This window comes from Raphanus sativus, unplaced genomic scaffold (assembly GCF_000801105.2).
Source record: "Raphanus sativus cultivar WK10039 unplaced genomic scaffold, ASM80110v3 Scaffold2585, whole genome shotgun sequence".
Classification (NCBI taxonomy): domain Eukaryota; kingdom Viridiplantae; phylum Streptophyta; class Magnoliopsida; order Brassicales; family Brassicaceae; genus Raphanus; species Raphanus sativus.
In genome coordinates, this window is record NW_026617893.1 from 1,931 (window position 1) to 8,914 (window position 6,984).

The 6,984-nt window shown below is 32.7% G+C and overlaps 1 long non-coding RNA gene across 1 annotated transcript; it reads left to right on the forward strand.

The window, feature by feature from the left end:
- The first annotated feature begins 2,507 nt into the window (after positions 1 to 2,507).
- LOC130505790 (uncharacterized) lies at positions 2,508 to 4,025 on the forward strand. The gene is made up of 6 exons (XR_008941808.1): positions 2,508 to 2,974; positions 3,045 to 3,133; positions 3,211 to 3,289; positions 3,373 to 3,484; positions 3,559 to 3,663; positions 3,755 to 4,025. It is a non-coding gene; the product is annotated as an uncharacterized LOC130505790 (long non-coding RNA).
- Positions 4,026 to 6,984: the final 2,959 nt, after the last annotated feature.

The following is a 6,984-nucleotide window of genomic DNA, read 5'->3' on the forward strand; positions in this document are numbered from 1 at the left end:
GGCTTACTGTCACTGGTGGCTTGCTTGCTTGCTTGCTCTCTAATGGATAACGATATTATTTTGGACTTCACTCTATTTTCTTAATTATATTGTTTACTAATCTAATAACGAGATAAATGTGAAATTAAACAAAACTTTTTTTGTTTTGTTGGTCAAGGTCAATAAAACTTGATCAGTAATTCGAGGAGGCCCATAATCTTCAGGTCTTCTCATGTGAGCGAATCGATTTTCACATGGGCTATTGTTGGACGAGCCCATAATCCCTCCTCTATTTTGATTTCTCAAGGCCAAAACAGATTGAAAAGATTTACTGTTCTGCATCAAGAAAAGATCATAATGAAACCCACATACACATGACCCTTTACATTTGTTGGGAACATTATACAATAGAAAACTCGTATACATTACCAATATAGTTTGGATATGGTGTGTTGTCTTTTTTGGGTATTAAAAATACACATAAACATGACCCTTTACATTTGTTGGGAACACCACTTAATTAGCAAGTCATGTGTACACATATCTTAATGCTAGACATGATTGAGCAATGAGCAATCAGTGCAACTAAATTCATACAGCACTATGGATATATTTTATAATATTTTCCAGCAGATACGATTTCATCTATAGATTCAATAATATTCTCACTTTCACTTTTAACAATGACAATTTAGCCGGCTCAACGTTAATGCCTTAAAAGTGCCTTTCACTATTAACAATTAAACTAGATCTTGACCCGCGCTTTGGAAGCGCGGAATATTTTACGATGAAAAATTTCACTAATAACTTAACAAATATTTTGTTAACTTTTAAAGGTGTGTATTTAAAATATTTTTGTATTTAAATCAGTGTTTTTAAATTCAACCCGATTGTGATTATACCGGTTAATCCGGAGATCTAACAATTCAATTTAGTTTTTTAAAATATTCATATTAAAAAGTCACTAAAACCCGAGACTAACCGATTGAACTCATGGATGACCGATATGTAACCTAATTTGATTGAAATTGTAATATTTTCATAATTTGTAATCTTATAATCCAAATTTTGAAGTTTATTATTTTGTAATTTATAAAATTATGACGTTTCTACAAAATTTTAAAGAGAAAATGATGGATATAAAATAACTAAGATTAATTATTGTATTGTTTGGAAACATTGATAGTAGTATATAAAATATATTGTTTGGAAATATTGATAGTAGTATAAATAAATAAGTATATTGTTTGGAAACATGGATAGTAGTATAAAGAAAGGAACATTAGTGATTTAATGTAGATTTAATTATAAAGTATAAAAGTATATTTAATTTAAAAACTTACAAAATAAATGTTAGGTCCAACAGAATGTTTCTGTTTTAATAAGATAGATTTTCAAAAAATATTAATAACTTGTTTTCCTTCACAGTAAACAATTATATAATTAAAAAGTGAAAAACAGATAACAAATCCTATCATCTCTCTCTCTTAAAAATCGCTCCGACTTCTTTCTAAGGCAACCATCGCGGTGATTTGTGTTCTCCGGCCGACGGGTGGGCTTCCATAGCTACCGTCGGTCCGGCTCTCGATTTCCTTTTCGCCTTGCGTTTTTTCTTTTCTGTTTCTTTGCGGCTTTTCTATTTCCGGCATCGCACCTTTACCTTTGGTGGTCGGCCGGCTATGACTCCGACGTTGTACCGTCCACACCGAGGTAAACGTTCGGCTTAAGATACTTTGTACGGTTTTCCGCGTTTTATGATGGCGGTTCGGGTTTTTGGCGAGTCGGGTTGTCCGACGGGTGACTCAGTGCATGTGATGGTTTTGCTTCGGGATGAGATCCTGGCTGTTTCGCGGTGATACTCTACGGTGAAGGAAGTAAAGTGGTGGAAGCTGGTGACTTCGGTGGCCTAGGATGAGTGCTCGGAACTTCCCATGAAGCTCTCTGTTCAAAAGGTCAGGCGAAGTACGATGAAAGGGGAGTATGCAGTCTCCGGTGAGTTCCGGCAAACCTATTGTTTGGTGTCGTCTTCTCCGGTGAGGGCTCCGATGATTAGGCCACGGCGGGTGGCTGGAAGATGAAGCGGTGGCTGAACGGGACGCGTGTCTCCTCATCAGTGAGGAGGTCTATACGTGGTCCCTCTTCGATCAAACCTGGACACGTGGGCCGCGTGGTGGCCTTGGGTGTCAGTTTTAATGTTGTTGGGCTTTGGCCCATTTGCATTTTTCATGTGAGCCCTTTGTGTTGGGCTTTTCTGTATTGTATGGTACTGTTTTCTTTGGGTTTGGGCCCTGTTAATCATATATATAATGCCTCACTTTTCTCTCTTTTCAAGATGTACACGTAGGATTTTTATAAATGCATGTGGGGCCTACATTTTTTTCTGTTTGGTTTGGTCTTTAAGTTTTCACGATTGGTTTTGGAGTTTGTTTGATGATTTAGGCGTCTGAATTTGTTATACCTGTTGGTTTGATTATTTTAACGGTTTGGTTATATAGGGAAGTTTGGTTACTTAACAAAACTCTTCGTTTTTGTGTGTTGACTATCTTAAGGTTTTATTGTTATTTCTTCGACTCCTCCACTTCGCCGTATCCGATGATCCTTTCCTGCAAACACAATGTTCTTCCCTGTGAACTCTTAACCTTCCATTCGGTTCAACGTATTTCTCTTAATTTCGGGAATAAATGTTTTCCTCATTAGACCTAATAATGATGTCGACCTCTCCGTTTCTTTCCCGTCAAACCTATAAATTGGAGAGGATTGTGAGTTGGATGAATCTACACCATCACTCTCAGTTAAACTTCTTAATCAAGCGTAGAAAGATTATTCGATAATGTCTTCTGATGTTGTTGTTGCGCAGTCAGATAGTATCTCGGTCATGAGTCTTATTGATGTTCTTTCGATGTATCTTAATGCCGGTTATGAGTCCTCTAGCCATACCATTATGTGGGCTACCATTTTCCTTCAGGAACACTCTGAGTTTCTACAAAGGGCAAAGGTAACTGAAGAGTATGTTTTTTCTTCATTTCTTTATCATTGAGTCATGGTAATTCGTCTTTTGCATATAGGCTGAACAAGAGATGATCCTGAAAAACATACCTTAGGGACATAACGGAGTTACTCTGTAAAAAAAACACAAATGGATTTTTTGTCGCAGGTATAATTTTGGTGTCTTATACGAGTCTTATGCAACAGAGATTTTTACCGATATAAAAAGTTGTATTTCTTCACTAGGTTGTTGATGAGACACTTCGAGTCATAGCATTCTCATTTACCGCATTCCGGGAGGCAAAGACTGACGTTGAAATGAATGGTTTGTAGATCATACAAATACATGATTTATATGAAGAAAAAATACCTTTTGAATTCACCTAATTTTTTGCATTAATTATGCAGGATATTTGATCCCAAAAGGATGGAAGGTTTTGACATGGTCTAGGGATGTCCACAAGGACCCTGAAAGTCTATCCGGATCCAAGAAAATTTGATCCTTCCAGATGGGATATAAGTTAGTTTTGTCATCTTGCATTGTTGTTCGATCCAAAGCAAGGAAAACTAATGTGGTATGGGTTTTTTTTTCAGAATGACTGGCGCGTTCCTTCCTTTTGGTGCTGGAAGCCATTTATGCCCAACAAATGATTTCGCTAAGCTCGATAGTTCTATTTTACTTCACCATTTCCTCCTCAGGTAAGTTTTGCAAAGTTTGAATATAGGAAAACAAATGTATTTTCTTTTGGTAATATGTTGAAAATTATCATGGAGATTCAAATCTGTGCAGGGTGAAAGGAACAAACGCAGAGTGTCCAGTGATGTACTTGCTTCAGTCAAGACCAACTAATAATTTCTTGGCAGGAATCAGTTATAAGTAAAAAAAAACATGATTCCCATCTTCTCCGTTAATAAAATGCTGTTAGTAAGTTCAGCTTATCAGTTATTTTGTCCGTTGACTCTTTGTCTTTCTTCCGTTTGAAACTGGATCAGACTATTTACTCTGTTCTTTGAAACAAAGCTCTCTCTTGATCCATTCATTTGTAATTTAATAATCTATTCAGAATAGTTTAATGTTTTAATTGGAATCAAAATAATTTAAAACATACATTTTTTAAAAAATAAAACAATAAAAATATAAACTAAAATTAATTCAGCGAATTAGAAGAAAACACTATTGGTCACATTTTTCTATAAAATTAAAATTAATATAAAATATTATGTATTTTGACAACATTAATTTTTTAGATGACAAAAAACGTTAAATGTTTTTTTGAAACTGAAAATATTGAAACATCATCTCTATGTTAAGGTGTTTGGTTTAATATATGACCATTTTTAAAGCAATTGATAAAATATTAAAATACATAAACTAATTTTGAAGGAAAAAAATCTCGAATACACACCACTTAGACTGACAATACATTACTTCCATACAAAGACATAGATGAAATAAAGCTTGGAGTCCTTTCGACATTGGATTCTTGCAGGTTTTGTCTAAAACACAAGTCTCTTCATATAACTTTGCTTTTGCCCTGACAAAAAAAATGTTCCTGTATGGCATATTCTAAGACACCATTCTTCGATGAGTGTCATTTTTTGCATTATATTATTTGATTGTAGAGCGTTCCGTTGCTGGGAGCATTGCTATTTTTCATAAGATTGAAGAATTCGAGGACGCCCTCTTCAAAGAGCAGCAACTTGGAGAAGAGGACACCTAAGACTAAGGCTGCTTAGAGTTGTTCTATTCTCTTCCACACACGCTTATCAGGCTTTATAACAGCTTCTGATTTGTTCACGCTTTGCTTTCATTTGTCTTTCTTACCACTTTTTCTACCGTAGGATTCTACTGTAAGATGCCATCCCCAAACAAGAACTGCCCCAAAAGATAACTTAATCATTGGGATTAAGAATCATCCATCCTGATTTCACGAGACCCTTCCAACATTTCCTATAACATTTTTAAAATATTATAACACATCTAATTATCAATATCCCCGCGCTTGCGCGGGGTTCCGCCTCTAGTAAAATATATTAGATGGCAAAAAAAAAAACAATTATATAATTAACAATTATTTCTTCTGTTCATATGTTTTTGTTTTTAATTTACAGTTTCACTAGGTGATAACCTGCGCCTTGCGCAGGGTGAATGACCAAAAGAAAATTTTTATTTTTAATTTATAGATATTAAAAATTTTAAAGTTATAAGCACACATATTAGATCTAACGGTAGCCATCTTCGAAAGGGTGCATGTTTATATAATGTAAGATTAATGGTTTTTAAGAAAAAACTTTTGTAATTGGTTATGTGTCAGATTTATTTTATTAAAATGAAATATATAACAGTATGCAATAACTTTAGTCCATTTATTATGGATTTAAGACAAATCAAAACATAATGAAATAGAAGTATTATTTTCATAATAAAATTTATGATTATAATATTATAAGAAACACTGGTAATAAAAAATACGCAAGAAATAAATTATAAAGAAACAAAATAAACTGATAAAGAAAAAAAGTCACAAAAATTCTTCAGAACTCCTGATTTGCACTCCTATAAATAGAAATAACTAAGGATTCGTTTATCAAAATAAATCCAGCGGCAGTAATTATGCACATAACAATACAGTTATATGATCTCATATGCTTTAAATAAAGTACTAAAAAATAATATTAAGGTCAGAAGAAAAAGAAATGGTACTATATCCTGACAATATTCACCCTAACCTTTCACATTGTCTTGAAAGGTTTCGAATCGGACACGTTTGTAAATCCAGCCATGAATTTACTTGAGAGAGAACTTTGATAAATAGTGTGTCGGGAAGAAGATTGTGGTGAGTCTCTTGAATTGTAGAAATATATTTATATTAAGATGTCAAACCCGTGTAGGGTTGAACGAAACCTTGATATGATAAAGCCGTAACTAAAGTAAAATATTATTTAATATAAAATAACATGCCCACCAATTACATGAGCTACGATCGTCCTTAATTTATTAGTCAACGTAATAATGTAATTTCTCTTTATATGACAAAATTAAAGGAAACGACATCAAGGTCGATGCATAATTGATTCAATAATTTGAAATAATAATTTATACTTCCTTATATACAACAATCAAATAATATTAAAAGAGTCTGACCCTAATTGAGTTCCTATAATTACCAGAAAAATCAAGGAATCAAATACCGTTTGGCATTATTGACCCATAATTATGGTTCTCGAAATAAGTAAATGTTTCCAAAATCGTAAATCTAATAATATCAAAGTTATTAGAAGTTTCCTTTCAACAATGAAGTGCCCGGTTGATCATTGAGAAAATAACCTTTTATTTAATGTCACCTTGATTTGAATTTGTATTTTTAAATTGATTACGATAAATTTGAATATAGGGTCCTGGTTTTACGTATAGAGTTTTGCTATGTCTGATGGACCTTTAAGAAGACATTATTGTTATTGTTATCATATATAAAATACAATAATACTTTGTGTTGATTTATATGTATCAAAACTATCATGAAAAATGATTTGTATGTATCAAAACTATCATGATAAAATAATTTATATGTATCAAACTTTTGAGATAAAATGATTAGATTACGTTTATAAAATGATTAGATATATACGATAATTATATATTTATAATATATACGATAATTATATATAATGAAGACTTGTAAAAACCATCAAAACTATCATGATAAAATAATATATATGTATCAAAAGTCTGATAAAATGATTAGATTGCATTGATAAAATAATTAGATGGCGTTGAGAATTATATATAAAATGTTATATGATGAAGACTTGTAGAAACCAAGAGAAGACTCAGATTTTTTGGTCTCTTCAATTTAAATATATAAAGTAAAATTTATAAAGACCATGCTTGGGATGAAGATTGTGAATATAGTACATACGATAGGGCATTTGTATTTTAGTTTGTATTTTGATTTCGATCTGGTAAGACTGAGACAAAATATCGTATGAAACCATATTTCAATCCATAGTAACAAATAA